General features: G+C 53.7%; 1 protein-coding gene and 1 long non-coding RNA gene across 2 annotated transcripts in view; one reads left to right on the top strand and one right to left on the bottom strand.

The window, feature by feature from the left end:
• TRAK1 (trafficking kinesin protein 1) overlaps window positions 1–13,335 on the bottom strand; it is a 184,339-nt gene extending 171,004 nt beyond the window's left edge. Inside the window, exon 1 of the mRNA XM_058288550.2 lies at window positions 13,130–13,335. The gene's annotated coding sequence lies outside the window, so the exon portion shown is untranslated. The remainder of the gene's footprint in view (window positions 1–13,129) is intronic.
• Window positions 13,336–13,995: 660 nt separating this feature from the next.
• LOC101420326 (uncharacterized) lies at window positions 13,996–17,252 on the top strand. The gene is made up of 3 exons (XR_001118406.4): window positions 13,996–14,776; window positions 15,383–15,518; window positions 15,903–17,252. It is a non-coding gene; the product is annotated as an uncharacterized lncRNA (long non-coding RNA).
• Window positions 17,253–18,946: the final 1,694 nt, after the last annotated feature.

The following is an 18,946-nucleotide window of genomic DNA, read 5'->3' as shown; positions in this document are numbered from 1 at the left end:
CTGCCCGCCATCCCCCCACCCCTGGACCTTCCGTGCACCACCCTGGCCCACTGCCGGCCCCGGGAAGATCTGACACATACTGGCACCTAAGTGGGTCTCCAGCTCCCCGTCCCACCAGGAATCTCCTGGCTCCAAACCAAAGCTGATTCCTACAAAATCAGAAGCAACCTTGCATTCCGGAATAAGCTTAAGCTGCTCAGCGGACGGGGCCGTGATGAAGCTGTAAACGCAGCGCCCTGCCGGCGGGCGCTTGGCACCGCAGCCAGCAGTTTGCGTGAGCACGCGATTCCCCTTGTGCAGGTAAAATGAAGTTGGGGAAATGAACAGAGGCTGCTGGTGCCATTCCTTCCAGTCCCCTCAGTCAGCTGAGAAACGGAGGGCCAGTGAGCTGCCCAGCGTCTGTCTCTCGGGCCAGCCCGCGCTGCGGTGCGGGCGTTTAGCTTCCGTTGGGTTTTTTTTATCATTTTTACACCATGTAATGTTTTAATTTTTTTTTAAAAAAAAAAAGGTGCTTTTTTTCCTGAAACAGTTAAATTTACTTTCTCTTGAAAACAAATGCCCAGACTACAGAAGGTTTTTTGGTTTTGCTGTGTTTTTTAAACCTAGTTCTGGCAATGTTACTGTGGCAGATGAGTAAGAAATGACACTAATGTATGTATCTAGTTATTATTTCATTATTTTGGAAATAAAGCATGATTGGGTAATGGCCGTGGTGATGAAACTAGTGTAAATATTCCAAAATATCAGCACTTTGCAGTAACAGAGCTTGCCGTGATCTCTGAACTATAGAGTACACATGGGGGTATATCACACACGATGACACTTCCCGTGGAAATGCCTTCCCAGAGCAGCCATCTAAGTCAGTCTCATACTGATTGTCCCTCGTGATTCCAAGCTGAGATGCGGGTCACTATAAAAATGAGGAGAGAGGAAGGGGCGCGGGGAGGGGTCACTATAAAAACGAGGAGGGGGAAGGGGCGCGGAGGCTTCCTGCTGAACGCTGATCCGTGAGCCACGGAGGGGTGGGGGCAAACCCGACCTGGCTCCGGGGGGGGGAGGGGTCCACCGGCCGGGCTCAGGGGGGAGGGGTCCACCGGCCGAAGGGCAGCGCGCGGGCGACGCGTGGCTGGCAACGGGCTCGCAGGAGGAGACCCGCTTTCTAAGCAACGCCACGGCTCACCTTCAGTCTTCTACGTAAAACGGGCCGGCCGCCCCCACATCCCTCTGCGTTCACACAGGGTTAAGGAAAAAGGGCCCCAAAGAGAGAGGAGGACGGAGGGAACACGAGAAACAGACGGAGAGCGGGAGGAGAGGAAGACACAGCGAGGGGCAGACGAGGCAGGAGCGCGTGGGAACAGCACGCAAGGGCCTCGTGGGAACACTTTCTGCCAGAACCCCTTCCCTGGACTGTTGTGCCACATGGGAAGCGAGCGGGCTGGAGCCGGCCTGAGAACATCTGCCCCGACTTTCAAAGCCTAATAATAGCACAGCTGGTGTCCCCAGCCTAATGAGCTCAGCTCACGTGACCCTCTCCAGGGCGAGGCTGCAGGCCCGCCCTGCCCTCCCCCACTGCCACCCTGGATTTCCTCCCGCCTCCGGCCTCCCCTTCCCGAAACCTCCCCCACCCCAAGCTCAGTTACCCTGATTCAGCACTTTCCTTGAACAGGCACTTTCTCAAAAGGAAGGCAAACGTCAGGAATAAACGATGGGACCATCACTGCAGGTTTCGTCAGCACTAAAAGGATCATACTTATGCCAACAAATCCAACAGCTTGGAGGAAATGGACCAATTCCTTGAAATCTACACTTTGCCAAAACTAACACAAGATGAAAAAGAAAATCCGAGTAGCCCTACACCTAGCAAAAAACGTGAATTCCTAAGGAGCGCCAGCACGCCCACAGCGCCTGGCCACCACGTCCAGCCCTGGTGACTCGCTGCCTGGCGAGGAATGTCCGCCAGCAGGACTTTCCCACTGACCACTGCGTGTTGCTAGGAGGAAACCATGCAGAGAGGAATTGGAGGGGCGAGGGGGGGCCCGGGAGGATGGGAACAAAGAAGGGAGGTGTTACAAGGTTGGAAAGCTTCAGCCCTCTCCGTTCTAGGTTTTAACTGATTCCCATCCTCCAAGTGCACTTTCAAAAGCCCCCTAGCACTTGAGGGGCCTGCCCTAGCATCAGAAAGAGGAGGGATTTCAGCTTTTAAAGGGGAGCCCAGAGGCGCCTCCTTGTAGACACTGACACTGTATCCATAGCAATTGAAGAGGAACTGAAAAAATGGTGATCTCTCCAGTCTGGGACAAAACACCCTGACCACAGCCAAGAGCCAAATGGATGTGAGACGCCGCTTATTCGCCAGAAAAAAGGCCAAGGAAGGCCACCTTTTTAAAACCGCCCCCGGGATGTGCACTCGCGCAGGTGTGTCTGTAAGCTGGCTATACCAGGGCTGAGGAAACTCCAGAGGCTCCCGGCCTACCAGGAGCTAGATCAACATCAATCGCACCATTAGCCAAAAGGTGGGCAATCATTAACTTTTTTAACTGCTACAGACTGTTGCATACTAAAAGACAGTGTTTTATACCTTGTTAGTACCATAAATAAGTTACCTAGGACTTGAGAACTTCTTGTTTTCCCGTAAGTTAACACTGAAAAATTTACAGATGCAAAGGCAACAATTACAGTATTTTAGGAACTATGATAAACATTTTTTTTTCATTTTTCTTTTTTTTTTTAGGCACGGGGGTGGAGATTGAACTCGGGGCCTCATATGTGGGAAGTCGGCACTCAATCGCTGAGCCACATCTGTGCCCGACTTGTTCTTTTCTTTTGTTCACCTGTTGTCTGTTTTTGTTTTTAGGAGGCACCAGGAACAGAATCCTCCCATTGGGGAAGCAGGCGCTCAACCTGTTGTGCCAAATTCACTCCCTCATAAGTATTTTTTTAAGGAGGTACTGGGGATTGAACCCAGGACCTCGCACGTGGGAAGCAGGAGCTCAACCACTGAGCTACATCCACTCCCCCTTCATAAACACTTTTATACCTTACTCCCTTTTGTAGGAGTGTGGAATATATACCAAGAATCCCCTCCAAGGCCTCGACATAGTTGTTTCCATTCACAAACCACTAAAAAGCACTGACGTGTATTAATGGCTATTTCCATCTTTACCCATTGACTCTGTCCTTTCACTCTTTTTCGGTCACGCATTCAGGTCAAGTCTACAGTTCTCGAGTCTCAGAGACTCCTGCTCCTTCAGGCCCTCAGCGGTGCCCTCCACACTACACCCAAGCCTGAGCACAGGAAAAAGCCTCCTATGAACGCTATCTTTAAAAAACTATATTTTGCTCATCATAGAGTTTTCTACTCATTGAGATTTTTTAAAACATTGTATTAAAATACTATACTTGGGAAACGGATTTGGCCCAGTGGTTAGGGCATCCGTCTATCACATGGGAGGTCCGCAGTTCAAACCCAAGGCCTCCTTGACCCATGGGGAGCTGGCCCATGCGCAGTGCTGATGCGCGCAAGGAGTGCCCTGCCACGCAGGGGTGTCCCCCACATAGGGGAGCCCCACGCGCAAGGAGTGTGCCCCATAAGGAGAGCCGCCCAGCGCGAAGGAAAGTGCAGCCTGCCCAGGAGTGGCGCCGCACACATGGAGAGCTGACCCAAGATGACGCAACCAAAGGAAACAGATTCCCGTGCCACTGACAACAACAGAAGTGGACAAAGAAGACGCAGCAAATAGACACAGAGAACAGACAACGGGGGTGGGGGGGGGGGGAGAGAAATAAATAATTTTTAAAAAAAAAATACTATACTTATCTTGATTACTGAGGGTTTTCTCGGGGGGGGGGGTACCTGAAAAACGCTGCACCCTAGACTAGTGCCGCACTCACCTCCCCTTAGACCTGACCCTGGCCTGGCCCCAGTAATCCTCCTCCACCTTGGGGTGAGCCAAGGATAGGAAGACATCCAGCCTTCATTAACCACCCTAAAATTACAAACTAGCTGCCTTAAGGACTACGTGTGCAGGTGGGTATTCCAAGTGATGTCAAGAGGGAAAGTGGAAGGAAAACCAGAGCAGAGCAAGTATTTCACATCACCCAGCAGGACCATCTGATCCATCTGACAAATTAACAAGAACCGGTAATTATCCTACTCGAAGCAGTAACTGTTGCTCCCTTTATGTGATCACTGCCCCCTGGGAGGTGACCACTACCCTGACCCCACGACACAGGACACCTGCCCGCCTCTGCACTTCCTGCCTGGCCTCTGGGCCGCCATCTTGTCTGTGAGTCACCCGGGTTGCTGCATGTGTTGGAACTTGATTCCTCTTTGCTGCTGAGTAATATTCCACCGTACCTATTAATGCTCAACAAGGCTTTTTCCAGTTTGGTGCGATCAGGAGTAAAAAGCTTTAATGAACCAAGTACACAAGCACTTGTTTCTACTGAGCAAATGCCCGGGGAGCCCTGGGTCATAAGGCGTAGCTTGAGCTCTAGTGAATAGTGCCAAACAGTTCTTCAAGTGGCTGTTGCTCTTCTGATGGGGCGTGTGAGACTTTCCATTATTCCACATCCTTAGCACCCTTGGTGTTGTCAAAGTTCTTCATTTTATCCATTCCTGTGAGGCTGCAGGGTTATCTTTACTAAAACAAGCAATTTCCGATTCCCTCCAATTTCATCATGATTCTACAGTTCCAATGGTACCAAGTGTAAAACCTCCAGTAAGAGGTATAAGAATAGTAAGAAAGTATGTAAGATCTCTAATTCAGGCTCACTACTTTCAGGAATCCTTAAAATATGAACATTTGTGAGATAAGCATAAATGACACTGGGCAAGGAAACCTGCAAATTCGCAAGGACATATGAGAATTTTTAGAGACAACATGTTACTCTAAGATAATTAACACCAGTGTTTCTTCTGAACAAATGAAAACTGAGCGGTTTAACACTACAAACATTTGCACACCTACTGTGTGTAAACGAGCTCTCATCTTCTCTGCCCCGCACAGCAGGGTGGCCCTGTGGACCCACTCCTCTCTCCCTCAGCACCCCTGCACACTCCTCTGCTTCTTCTATCCAGCCCACCTCTTTCAATAGCCACGATCTCGATTTCGCTACTATCTACATGAGGATGGTCCTCAGACTCAGATCTCTCTCCTAAGGTGTCAGACCAAGGTAGCCTGCTGCCCTAAACGTCTGCACTTGAGAATTCCGTGGGTGTGTCAACCTCCAAGTCCTCCGCCCTGGACAACTGAGATATCTAGTCCAATCCAGAAAACTCACCCTCATCCCTGACTCATCCCCACCCTCGCCCCCTCACTCTACCGCTTCTCTCCAGCAAGGCGGCCTTATCTCCTAGTTCAAACACCCACTTCTGTCCATTCGCAGAACCACTAACCACACCAGTTGAAGCCACCGCCCTCTCTCAACTTTGAGCAAAGCTGGAGAGTCCACTGAGGGCCTGGCATCAGGTGGCTGGAGGCGGCAGGGGACCACACGCTGGCTCACGACACTTCACCAAGGTGCAGCAGCACCCTCTCCTAATGACAGCCTGTCCTGCCATGGGCCATCCCTTTGGAACCTCTACAAACTGTGTCCCTTCGTCCCAGTGACCAGAGACGCACGATGATCACCCTTCGCCAAGGTGCCTTTTGCCAAACGGCGGATTCAGTATAACATAAAAGCTAAAAGTCTAATGATAAGACAAGCAAACATTCAGGAATATTTACGTCTTGTATTCCCTTCCATACGAGCCTTATTTCTCCTCTCGCATCAGCTGACTCGGTCCAGCTAAAAGTTTTCCAAGTAAAATTCTGCACATTATGCATGATTGTTTTGTAAGCTCAAAACTTCTCTAATATTAAAAAGAAGTTTTCCAAGTTAACATTTGCTAGTTGCTAAAACAGTTCTCTTGTAGTAATTTCTCTTTTAAGAATACAAACTGCTTTCTATCTTCTAAGCAAATATCCATCTTCTGCATCAGACCCCCTTTAGCTGACTTCCCAGTGATTCACTTGTCAGGCCTTTTATCTATTGCAATAGGAGATAAAAATAGTCTGCTTGTTTTCTCCAACAGAAAGACGTGTTCTCTACATTTCTTCTGCAAGAGACCTTTGAAGTGCCTGATAGTTGTGTTCACAAATTACATCCAAAGGGTTTTTCTAATGCCCTGGGGCCCTTGCAAAATTAACCCTCTCTTCTCAGAGCTAACGCAGGCAAGTTAGGGTCAGGTGAGGAAAAAGCACGTCACTGGGCCACTGGGCAAGTTCCTCTTAGTGCCATGAAAACAAAGGCCGGCAACTTCCCGTGGTCTGGCACAGAAGAGCTGCTCCCTAGGGACCTGGGGATGACCTGGACTGTACTGGGGTTCAAAACAGCGCTGTCCAGAACAAAGCTGGCGCAGAAGGCGCCCTCGGGCCGAGCACACGCGTCACCTCCGCGATCCCCCCGCCATCCCCCCACGCACAGCTGCAGGAAGCCAGGGCTGAGGGGAACGCGTCTAAACAGGGGACCCGTGCTGAGGCCAGCACATCTCACCCTGACAAGGCACCACCTCCGGGGAGAAAGGAGCAGCTTTCAACACCTCGGCGCTGTGCTGCTCGTCATCAGACAGATGCACACTCCAAACCAAGGCTGGCGTGTTTTTAACAACTGAATGAAAACAAGGCTACACCCGTAAGGTACATAAAGGAGAGGCGTACAATTCCCAGAGAATTCAGCATTTTACTTAACACCTATTCTGGAGGGAAAATACCCAGACAGCCTCCAGCAAATGGATGTCGTGGAAAATCTGCTCCCAGACATGACACTCAGGCACAAGGCCAGTGAGTCAGACATACAACAAATTGCTCATTCTCCTCCGCCCCACCTTTCCTCTAAATCGTTATCTGCTCTTCTTGAATCATACATTGTGTCATAAGTTTGTTTTTTTGTTTGTTGGTTGGTTTGGTTGGCTAGTTTTCTAATCCCTGGACACACCAACTTGGTAGCATAACAAGAATTGCCTGGGAAAGCGGACATGGCTCAACTGATAGAGCATCTGTCTACCACATGGGAGGTCGAGGGTTCAAACCCAGGGCCTCCTGGCCCGTGTGGTGAGCTGGCCCACGTACAGTGCTGATGCGCGCAAGGACTGCCATGCCACGCAGGGGTTTCCCCCACGTAGGGGTGCCCCACACGCAAGAAGTGCACCCCGCAAGGAGGGCTGCCCACGTGAAAAAAGTGCAGCCCGCCCAGGAGTGGCACCGGACACACAGAGAGCTGATGCAGCAAGATGACACAACAAAAAGGAGACGCAGTTTCCCAGTGCCACCTGATAATGCAAGAGGACACAGAAGAACACTCAGCGAATGGACACAGAGAGCAGACAATGGGGGGGAGGGGAGAGAAATAAATAAAATAAAATAAAGAATCTGCCTGTACATTAGTGTGCTATACAACTCCAATTTTCTTCCCAGGCTTGAAATTTTGTAATCAGGGGTCTCTGGATTCCTCATTTAATAAAAAAATTATATCCTTGCCAGGCTTCTGCAGGTGCCAGGCACCAAACACTCCCACTCAAAGTCAAAGCCAAACAGGCAAACCAAATTTAACCCAAAACCCTGTATTCAGAATCACAAAACTTAATGAGTTTTTTTACCCCATGATGCCCCAACTCACCCACTGCATTTTTAATTAAAAAAAAAAAAAAAATTAGGAAAGAGTGGGGGGGGTCATAAACATGCAGAGCCTAAAACACTAGCATTCTGGAGAAATTTTGTTAATCTGAGTCCCACCCCCACTCAATAAATTAAATCTGATGCCCAGAGTCAAAGAGCAATTAGGAACAAGAGCTAAAGAGTGCTAATGTTCTGCCATCGTCCAGGAATTCCCTGAATTCTCTGAATTCCAAGCAGGCAGAGACCATGGCCAGTGTCAGAAGAATGACAGAATGAAGGCTAAGATGTGCCTTGGAAAGAATATAAGCTGGCCATTGCACGAGGGACTTCCTTTCAGACTGCAGATTGCAGGACTTGGGTGCCTGTGGGACAAAAGAAGAAATGAGCAAAGACAGGGGGCTGCCCCCACGGGGGAGGGGGCGGGACGAGGTCACAGATGCCGGTTGGCTCACACTTGCCGCGTAGACCGTCCGTCCACCTTGCCACTCACTGCCAAACTTGCAGTCTCCCATGGCCACAGAGCACGTGGCACTGTGAATTCACTGGACAAGGCGTGAGCAGTGGGCAGGTGGGTGGAGGCTACCTCAGCTGGAATGGCACACTTGTTTTAGAACTGGAGACATCACCCGGGGTTCAGGTGAGTGCCGGGGAGGGAGGCTGCCTTCGACTGCCAGGGTCCCCCGGGTCCTCCCCTTTTTATGGTTCACTGCAAACCATTTAGGGAGGGTTAGAGATGGTGGGGCCAGGAGGGAACAGGGCCAGCAAGCGTTCCTGAGGCTCCTGGGGGGGGACAGGGGTTGAACGCAGCTTTGAGCACCAACACTTCCAGACAGAGAAGGACGCGCGCATGCATGGCGCGCACTCCTCCCACCGTCTCAGCCCAGCCTTGGGCGCCTGAAAAGAACACGCGTGTGCCAGCTGAGGGAATGCCTGGGTAAAACCACCACCCAGGCCCCTGGGCACGCTGCAGAGTCAGAGGCAGCAGGTCTGGGTGGAGCTCCAGGAGGAGGTGGCGCTGGGCTGCTGGCCCCAGGACCACGCGAGCAATCAGCGACAGCCCCGACAGTCGGGTGTGCCAGCCCCCCACCTCCGCCCCCGCGATGAAAGGCCGGGCAGAAGCAGCAAGAGCCAGGGGTCCCTCCCAGGAGCACTGCCCTCCTCCGCGGGCCGTGAACACTTGGTCCCATCACTAATGTGGCTTTCGTCACACGTCTATATAGTCACCCCCTGCCTTTCTCGCCCCACTGAGGACAAACGATGCTCCTGGAGGTCAAAGGAATTCCTCCTCCCCATCCCCCCAAAAAGCTCCCCACGGGCCTCAGACAAACATAAACCCAGGATGGTTTCCACACTCACTGCTCACCCCTCCTCCCGGTTCAAATTCCCAATTCAATAATACAAATGAAGTCACACCACTTCCAATATTCTGGGGACACGGATTATCTTTGGCCATATACCAAACTGGAATTATTTTATAAGAACCGTATATATAGAATGGGCTGGAACATGCCCATTCTACTTCTTGCAAAACTTCAAAAACTGAGAGCTCACAAAATGCTCCCATCGAAGTCAAGAGAAAAGGCCCGGCCCACAGGGCATGTTGTTAACATTAAAGAGCTGCCTGGAAGACTTCTTTTTTTTTTTTTAAGATTTATTTTTATTTATCCCCCCGGGGGTCTGCTCTGTGTCATCCACTGTGTGTTCTTCTGTGTCCACTTGTCTTCTCTTAGGTAGCACCATGACCGATCCTGGAACATTCTGGAGTGGAGAAAGGCACTCAGTCCCTTGTGCGACCTCAGCTCCCTGGTCCGCTGTGTCTCTTATTGTCTCTCCTCTGTGTCTCTTTTTGTTGCGGCATCTTGCTGCGCCAGCGCTCTGCTCGGGCCAGCTTGCCGTGTGGGCCAGCACTCCTGCGCGAGCCAGCTTGCCTTCACCAGGAGGCCCCAGGACTCGAACCCTTGACCTCCATATGGTAGACAGGAGCCACATCTACTTTCCTGGAAGGACTTTTTGATTTTACCAAAACTACCAGAGGAACTGATAGAGAGCCTTTAAATCCAATGGTTCTGGGGAGCAGATGTAGCTCAGTGGTTGAGCACCTGATTCCCATGTACCAGGCCCCAGGATCACTCCCCAGTACCTCCTGAAAATAAATACATAAAAACCCATAGCTATGTATGCACAGATACCTGGGGAGGGAGGAAAGTAAGAAAAAAAATCCCTTGTCCCTTTTCTAGCACCCATTTTAAGTGACAACTAAACCAGCATCTATGTAATCAGATGCAGGATTTTCGTAAGCCTAAATTAGGAGTCAGCAGCATTTCTAATCAACATAATCCCATTATCTAGAAACTAAGTCTAGTCATTAAGGAGTCCAATAAAGAGTGAAGTGCTCTGGGCAGTACCCGAAAGGGATTCATTACTGAAAAAGTCAAACCACTGAATCCACATATTCCGTTATTTTCAATGAAATTCTTTCAGAAAAACAAAGAGATTCCAAAGACTCCCCTGACAAGCCCGGAGGACAGATTTACTTAACAGTCAAGCCCAGATAACGTGTAGTCTGGGGTTCTCTGCTTTACAAACAGGCCTAGAACCGCTAGTCACCGAAGGGCTCTCTTGGGACGTCAGACAGATCCAGCTTCATCCCAGGAACCTCTGAGCCCACACGGACAAGTTCAGGCTGGTACTGGAGCCTCCGTGGGCTCCCCTAGCCCCCCTCCAGGGGGTCCTTTCCCCGAGGGGCACTTACGGGGCAAGCGGAAGATCAACATAACACACGCGGAAGATCAACATAACAGCCCGAGCCACTGAGGCCAGAGGATGTTCCAAGGCAGTGAATGGGGCGAGAAGCCAGGGGACTCACAGTGCTTCTCAGAGAAGACACCGCCACCCAATAGGTGAGGCCGGGGGGGGGGGGGGGGGGGGGCCTCCTCGAATGCTGGGTGAGAGTTTAAGGCTCTGCCTCCCCCAGCCCTGCTTCCAGCTCGTGAGCTGTTCCTGAGCACGTAATTAAACGAGCTTCTTACTGAATCATAAGCCGGTCGGCTCTTCTGGGCCTTTCTATGAGCAGCTGCACAGCCTATGGAATTATACGTGGCTGGGAGGCAGCGGATTTATACACGTGCTGTTGTTTCCGTCCCTTCACTAAAACGCTCCCACCTGGATACACCTGGTAACTAAGAGGATGGCGGGCCAGAAGAGGGAGCACTGGTAAAGAAGGAAGGGAAAGCAGCCAGGGCACCTCTCCCCCAGGTACGGGCCAGGTAACCTGCCCGTCTTAAAGGAGCAGCTTTGGTCCTCCCCCGAAAATCATGGGGCCTTCCAATCACAGGCAAGAAGCAGAGCAGGGTCCATTTTCAAAACCAAGGGTCACGCAGTTGCTCTGATACTTGATGATGTCTTTACAACATCATCCCCGAGTTCATCAAACTGTCCTACCGTGCACCGTTAAACGGCAGCACACACGAGGCTGTACTTAAGCTCTGCCGATTGGGAAACCTCAGTGGCTTTAAACAAACCCTTCATTCTCCAGTGCCCTGAAGGGGGAGAGACAACTGCCCCTGGCAGGCACAGTGGCCACCTGCCTGGCACGCACTCGCCTCCTGGGCGCCCGGGTGCCACGGCTGGCAAACAAAACCGCAGGGTCTACGAAGGCACCCCAGCTGCTGGGGCAGGCGCCCACGCTCTGCCTTCCACCTTGAGAGCACATAGACAAGACGGGGACCCCAGAAGGTGCATTCAAAAGCCATCTAGCAATTAGAGAGACCTACTAAGTGCCAGGTCAGAGCCGGGGCTCAGAATGCTCCCGCAGGAGATGGCCAGCTACGGGACACTAGCCATTGGGAAACTCCTTCCGACATGAGCAAGGCTCTCGTTTTTGAAGCCCTCTCATGTGCACTATTTGATCTGACAGTCACAGTAAACCTGCGAGAAAGATAACTACTATCATGACACCTGCTTGATTAGCCCTGGTGGGGCTCAAAAGGTCAAGGCGTACAAAAGTCCAGTGGGAATAAGACCTGACAGCCCTCCCTGCCACTCAAACTTTCACAATACTTTCATTTAAAACACCGTCCCCTGGAAAGTTTGGTGAGGGTTCTTTGTTTCCTTTCCTTTCCTTTTCCCAGGGGTGGGGACAACTCAAAAGAGGGAAGGCCAGCGCAGAGCCCAAGGTCACCCCTCCAGAAGGAGGAACTGGGGTTGAATCGGGTTTCCACCCCCCTTTTTAACACACCACCGTGAAGGAGCACACGCAGCACAGCAGGGAGGGGACATCAGCGTGGCCGGGATGGGAAACCGGATCCCACGGGTCCCTGGGGCTCCAACAGGAAAGCGCCGGCTCGGGGCCAAGCTGCCTCTTGCCGAACCTGGGGCCCTGGCATGGGCATTCCCCAGCCGGGCACTCCCGGCCCGGCTCAGCCCTCCAGGCGGCCCAGGTCACCCTTTGTCCGGGCGCCTCTGGGATAACACAAGGGTCAGAAATCACAGAGCCACAAAGCGTAACCTTTCCAAACCAAGCGACAAAGGAAGGCACCATCTGTCACCCCAGCTCCAACTCGGAACAACCGGTCCAGCTCGCTCCAGCCAAACGCGGGAGGCCCCTCCAGGGCAGCCCCCGGGCCGAGCCCCTCTTCCTAAGGCCAGAGCAGAGGCGCTCGGGGCTCTCTGTCCCCTCCCCTTCGCTGCTCCTGTAACTGGAAGCCGGAGGACACTGAACTAGCTGCTTCTCGGCGGTGCCCGCCACCCCCGCCACTGTCGCCCCACCACTGAAGCGCCAGGAAGGGACCTCGACACGCGCCGTTTGAAGCCAAGTTCTGCTGAAGCACACTGGGGGGGAAACTGAGGCCTAAACACTCAGAGGGAGGAAGCCCTCAAAGTGAGCGCGGACCCCACGGGCTACGACACCTAAGGGGTGGGTGCGCGCGGCGCCAGCACCCACGGCCAGCAGGCTTTTGACATTTGCAGCCCTAACGCCACTTCACACAAGGAGGAGCGGTGTAGACATGGGGCGGGTTTTCTTTTTAACCTACAAGGGGCTAACCTTGGCTCTAACAAACGAATTTAAAAACTTAGGTCAAGAAGTGACAAAGTGAACTTTAAGTCACAGGACAGAAAGGGGGGCCCTGCAGGGCGGCTCAGCAGAGGGGGTTACGCGCAGCTCTGCCGGCGGGGGGGAGCGCCGCGCGGCCCGCGCTCCGGCCTGGCTCAGCTCGGGGCTCTCTGAAGGTCGCCTCACTGTCACCTCGGAGTGCCGGCCCCGGGGACCCAGGCCACGCGGCGAGGCCGGCACGACGCCCAGGGGGCGCTGCCCGGGCCCCGGGGACACCCCCCGGGGGGCGGCCGGGGCAGGGTCCGGGCGGCCGCGCCTCCCGCCGGGACACAGCACGCGCCAGCACTCCCGGGACCCCGGGCGCCTCCCGCCCCCCACCCCCGGGCGCCGGCGGCGCGCCTACGGGGACCCCGCTTACCCGCCAGCGGCGCTCGGAGCGCGGCCCCGGGGCCGGGCGCGGGCTCCTTCCCGCCGCAGGACCGCGCTCCCGCCGCCTCCTCCTCCGCGGCCCGGCGGCTCGGTCCCTGCGCGGGGCGCACACGCGCGCGCTCCTCGCTGCTCCTGCGGCCGCGCGCCGCCGGGGGGGCTCCGCGCTCGGGCCCGGGCGCTGGGGGGCGTCGGGGGGCGCGGGCTCCTCTCGGGGCCCCCCGCGCTGCCGGCGGCGCCGCCTCCCGCGCTCGGCCGCTCTCGGGGGCGCCCGGCTGCGGGGCGCGGGCGTCAGGGGCGCGGGGCGCGCGGGGGCGGCGGCCGGGCGGGCCGGGGGGCGGCGGGCGCGGGCGCGGCGGCGGGCTGGGGCGCGGCTGCGGGCGCCGCGGCGCGGCCTCTCGCCATGGCTCCCGCGGCCGGGCCTCGCGCCGCCCCTTCCCGCGCCGTCACCGCCCGACGCGCGCCGCGCCCGCCCCGCCCCGCCCGCGCCGCCACCTGCGCGCCGCCCTCCGGGCTGCCCTCCGCCCGCGCCCGCCGCTGGGCGCGGAGAGCCCCGGGAGGCCTGAGCCGGGCGCAGCTGCCCGCGCGCTCCTCGCAGCCTCGTCTCAGGGAGGGCGCGTCTCCCGCGGCCCGGCCCCGCGTGGGCGCCGCGCGTCCTGGACGCGCGCGGGTCGAGTCCCGGGGTTCCGTCCTCGCCGGGAAAGCCCCCCTGGGCTTCCACCGCGGGAGGGGGCGCTGGAGGCGCCGCCGGGGGGCGGGAGGGGAGGCGGAGGCCCGGGGTGCCCGGAGGCCGCTGTGCCAATCGCCGCGGGCGGCGTGGCCGGGGGCTGCCCGCGGGCGCGCTCGGCGCCGACTTCCTGGGCCCAGCCTCGGCCTGGAGGACGGGAGAGGCGCGGGCCGGAGGCAGAAATGCCAGGAAAGTAAGCCCCGCAGGACGAGGCCTCGGGCCCTGAAGGAGGACGTGGGGGTCCCCGGGTGCCTTGTAAAGATTGGGCGGGCGGGGGTCGCAGTGCCTGCTCCCTGCAGGGTCCGCACGCGTCTCCCCGCCGGCGGCTTCCGTGTAAGTGGGGAGGGGGGAGTTCCCAGCCATACTGGGGGCCGTCGGGCAACGCCGTCGCCTGCCTCGAGGGCTCCGGCAGCCGCGAGGCCGCGTTCCTGCAGAGAAGGCCTGGCTGAGTCTGAGGATGAAGGACCCCAGACCAAACAAAGCGAGGGCCGGGCCGAAGGTCCCCGTGAGGAAGACAGCGCTCAGGAGAGGTTCGGGGCTGAGGGGCTGAAGCTTCCCGGCACCCAAACGTGGTTATCTGGTCCTAGGCTGGATCCTGAGCTGCAGGGGTCTCCCGAAGGGAGACTGAGATTGACAAACCCGGACTCCTGCAAGACTGGAGAAGCCCTGAGGCAGGTCGAGCTCACCAGGCGGAGCACTGGACCCTGGGTGTGGAAAAGAATGTCCTCTCCTTAGGAAACACACACTGAGATAGCCCCGAGGGGCAAAGGGTGGTGATGTACGCGCCTTACCTTCTGGTGATTCAGGAAGAAAATACATGGTGGAAAACATTGTAAAACACTTAATAGTAACAATCAGTGAATCTGGACACAGGATATCCTGGACTTTTTATACTGTTATTGGGATGTTCCTGTAAGTATGAAATTATTTCCAAATAAGATTTTTTTTTTCAATCAACAAATGGGGGTGGAGGTGTTTCTAAAAGGGCAACACAAGGGATTGTTGTCTTAGAACTAAATAACTTGGCTATGGTGGTGGACACACAACTTGCACAGGTGATTAAATTGTACAGAACTTCCACAAATGAGTGTAGGTACAACTGGGGAAAGCTGAATAAAATAGGTGGCTTGTATCAATGTCAACAGAATTAGCTCTCATAGTAGGCTTTGTACACTTTTGTCATTTGGGGAAACTGGGCAGTGTATATTCTTACAACTTAAACTGAATCTACAATTATCTCAATAAAATTTCATTTAACAAAATCATCCAGTGTACGTCAGGTTTGCATGGAAATGGAAATGGCTCCCTGGGAGTCAGCAAAAGCAAAACGTGCTGGAAATGTGTCAGTGAGGAGACACTGGGCTGTTTTTGTTTTCTGTTTTATTTTGTTTCGTTTTTAAGAAAAAAGCACAATTTGGAATATAACGAACAGATCAGGTTCCTTCCAGTCCTGTAACTTCAGAAGCCGCCTAGAGCTGGGCATCTGTGAGATCATCTGGTCACCCTTCTCGTTTTCAGGAAAGAGGAACGGCAGATGCGGGGTACGCCGTGACCACGGCTCTTCTCTGCCAAATGCGCCCCGTGCCCTTTGCATCCTTCCCAGCTGCCTGCCGCTCTCTGTGCTCATGAGATGCAGCCAAGGCCGGAACAGAAGGTGGGACTATTCCTTCATTTTGAGTCCTCGACTGGCCTGGTCACAGCAGGGTCCCGGCATCTGGTTTCCAGCCCCTGGGGTTTCCCTCCCGCTCCTGGCCCGGGCAAGCAGGTGGTGGGTGCAGCCCTCGAGTGAGTGCCCAACGAACTGCCCGGGCCCCTGGGCTCCTCGGGGCAGCTGCTGACCTGCTGCTGCTGGGGTCCAGGCTGCAGGCGCCTGGGGGAGGCGGGTGGGACCCGGAAAAGAAAACGAGCAGCCCTCTCCCACCGCACCCGGAGGCCTCTGCCCCAGGGGCCACTCCGGCCTCCCTAGGGCCACCCAGCAGCCACTGTCGTCCTTCCTTCTGTCAAATCAAAACCAACATATGTTTATTGTATTTGCCAGGTCCTAAATTAGTAACGAGGGAAGATACAAAGAAGAATATCTGATCTCGGCCCTCTACCAACCCAAAATGCAGCCAGGGACCCCAGACAGAAGTGAGAAAATGACCCAGGAAAGGAATTAAAATATGCTGTGCTGTCTTAGCATTTTTTGGGTCCCTCCGCAAAAGCTGTGTTGGAGTCACGGGCTTGCAGGCAGGTAGTGTCTTTTCAGAAGTGAACCTGTGGAAGGGAGAAGGAAAAGGCAGCAGGACCTGGCAGAATGAAACGGGAGGCGGCCCACGCTGCGCAAAGTAGGGCCACCTTTGTGAGCAGCGGGACCCTCAGACCCTGCGGAGGGCGAGATATAAGTGGGAGTATTTATCCGCCGGTTCCTGTCTTACCTTGGTCAGGTGAATGCAGAGCCAAATAGTGAGCTGAGAGGGTGGACATAGGTACATGTGATAGACGCCAGGAAACAAAGCATCACGTGGGCGGGGATCTGGGGCTCTTTTCCTCGTATCCCCCGCCAAGAACAGCGCTTGCTGCATAATAGATGCCCAGTCAGTAGATGCAGAATGCATGAAACACTAACTCAAGTCAACTAGAAGAAAGCATTAAAAATGGGTGCACAAGTCGTTTTCCAACCACGTGTGTGCACATACGTAATTGTGCCAGGTATTGGAGTAGGCTCGGGCGATAGAGCAGTGAACAAAACAGGCTCCGATGGACCCTCCAGTCCAGGAGAGGAGTCGGATAAGATGCTGGTGTTATCGGTGATAAATGGTAACTGATGTTCAATTCGCTTGGGAAGGGGCTGTGAGGGAGGGATGCAGAGCTCTAAGTAGGACAAGGGGGACTGGGATGAATTAGCTGCCACAGAGGCCCTGACCAGGGAGGTGACACTAAGTTCAGACCCCAGGGGGGACAGGAGCCAGCCACGTGACGGAGAGGGGCCACATCGGACCAGGACCCTACGGCGGGAGAGACCCTCGACGGAGTACATGTGGCTGATACCACGCCGGGGGTCCCGGAAAGAGCCAGACCACGGGCTTGATGGTGATGGGAGTAAGTTTCTGTGCGCAAAGCCCCTCCAGCCACTGCCTCGAGGATGGATTCCCGTGGCTAAGCCAGAACATCCGGCGGTTGTGCAGGGCTCAAGGCAGCCTGACCACGCCAGGACAGGGAAGCTTTACTCCCGCGGCCACCGCCCCACCACCACACTGCCACCAGTAATATCTGATTAATGTACTAAAACTTCCCCAGAATATAAATGAACCCCCAAAATTCAACTGGTAGAAATCAGGGTTGTGTAACTAAAGTTAATTAAAACCATTATTCCTCTGACAGCCTTACTGTTAATGTGGGGGGGGGGGGAAGGAAAAATGTTTTGTAGTAATTTTATAGATATGTAGGAAACAGACCGATTATTACAGATAATCCATCGGCTTACACAGAACTAAGAGCACCCCAAAATGAACATAGCTAACTCACGTAGGACCTACAATCCGTCACTCCTACCACTTTTTCCTGCCTTTCACCTTTCTAATGCCCTCCCTGGTTTCCTCACTCATCTTAAATTCCATGGTTAATCATTTTGACCACTTCCTTGCACACTTCCTCAGCTAACTCCCTTAATGCCCCCTCTTCGTGGTACTCACCAAAACTACCGCTCTGAATAAGTCCAACTTTCCAGCTATTTTACACCTGCACCCATGCAGCTGGACGTGGTTCTAGACAAAAGCAACCAGGCTCACGGATCTCACCTTAAATTCATGACTGTGGACCGCAGGTGGGCTTCAGTGCAGAGCTCCCCGGTCCAGTCACTCTCCGACTGCAGGAAGACCTCAACGCAGATTGTCTTCTCACCTCAAACACCAACTCCCCCTTCCCTGTCTTCACTCTCAGCTGATGACTTTGTTTCTTTTATCACTGAAGGAACGGGAGCCATCAAAAGAGAATCTCTGCAAGTCCCCACATCTACTCACCGACCTGCAACAAGGATCCCAAACCTTGCCCTCCTGCCGAAACTGGTGGTGAGGTGTCCCTGGCTGGTTGCAGGCACCCTCCTCCCCTGTTGGGTAGATCCCACTCCTCTCTGACTGCAGTGGGTTGAGTGGCGCCTCAAAACCAGGTGTGTCCACACCCTACTCCCTGGAACCTCTACTCTTACCTTAGCAGGAAAAGGGGTCTCACAGGTGCAATTAGTTAAGGACCTTGAGCTGAGCAGACCCACCTGAATTATCTGGATGGGCCCCAAATCCACTGACAAGCGTCCTTGGAAGAATGAGAAAGGCAAAGAAACCAGACACAAAGTACTACATATTGTATGATTCCATGTATATAAAATGTAAACATAAAGTCCATTTATAATGATGAAGTTAGATTAGTGGTCAGGTGTGGTTGGGGAAGGACTGCTAAGGGGTGTGGCGTTTTTCTTTTTGGAGTAATGAAATAATTCTAAAAGTCTTTGTGATGTTGAATGCATGACATGGTGATTATCCTAAAAGCCACTGACTACACACTTTGGATAGATCATGTGGTATATGAATATACCTCAGTAGAACTGCTTAATAAATAAATCGTGCAAGAATAGCCAGAAATTGCAGCTGTGTACAGCAGGGGAAGCATAGAGTGGTTGAGGGGTAAAGAACTTTCTTGTAGTGTGTGTGTTTTTCATTTAGTATTATTATTATTGGAATAATGAAAATGCTGTAGTGACAGTGGAGGTGATGAAAGCACAGCTATATGATTATACCAAATACTCCTGATTGTATACTTTAGATGAATTGTCTGCTTTATTAAAATGTATCAATAAAAATGATTTGTTTAAAAAAAGAGAAAAAAAGAAGAATGGGAAAGGCAGGGGGAGATTTGAGACCGAGGAGAAGATGATGTGAAGACACAGGACCTGAGATGCCGGAAACAGCTGCCAAAAGCCAGAAGAGGCGAGGAATGGACACCCCCAGGTCCTCCAGGGGTGCAGATCTGCCCACACCTTATTTGGACCTTCCAGCCTTCAGCATTGTGAAAGGATAGATTTCTGTTGTTTTAGGCCACTACATATTT

This window comes from Dasypus novemcinctus, chromosome 26 (assembly GCF_030445035.2).
Source record: "Dasypus novemcinctus isolate mDasNov1 chromosome 26, mDasNov1.1.hap2, whole genome shotgun sequence".
NCBI lineage: Eukaryota > Metazoa > Chordata > Mammalia > Cingulata > Dasypodidae > Dasypus > Dasypus novemcinctus.
This window is presented reverse-complemented; position numbering and strand designations above follow the sequence as displayed.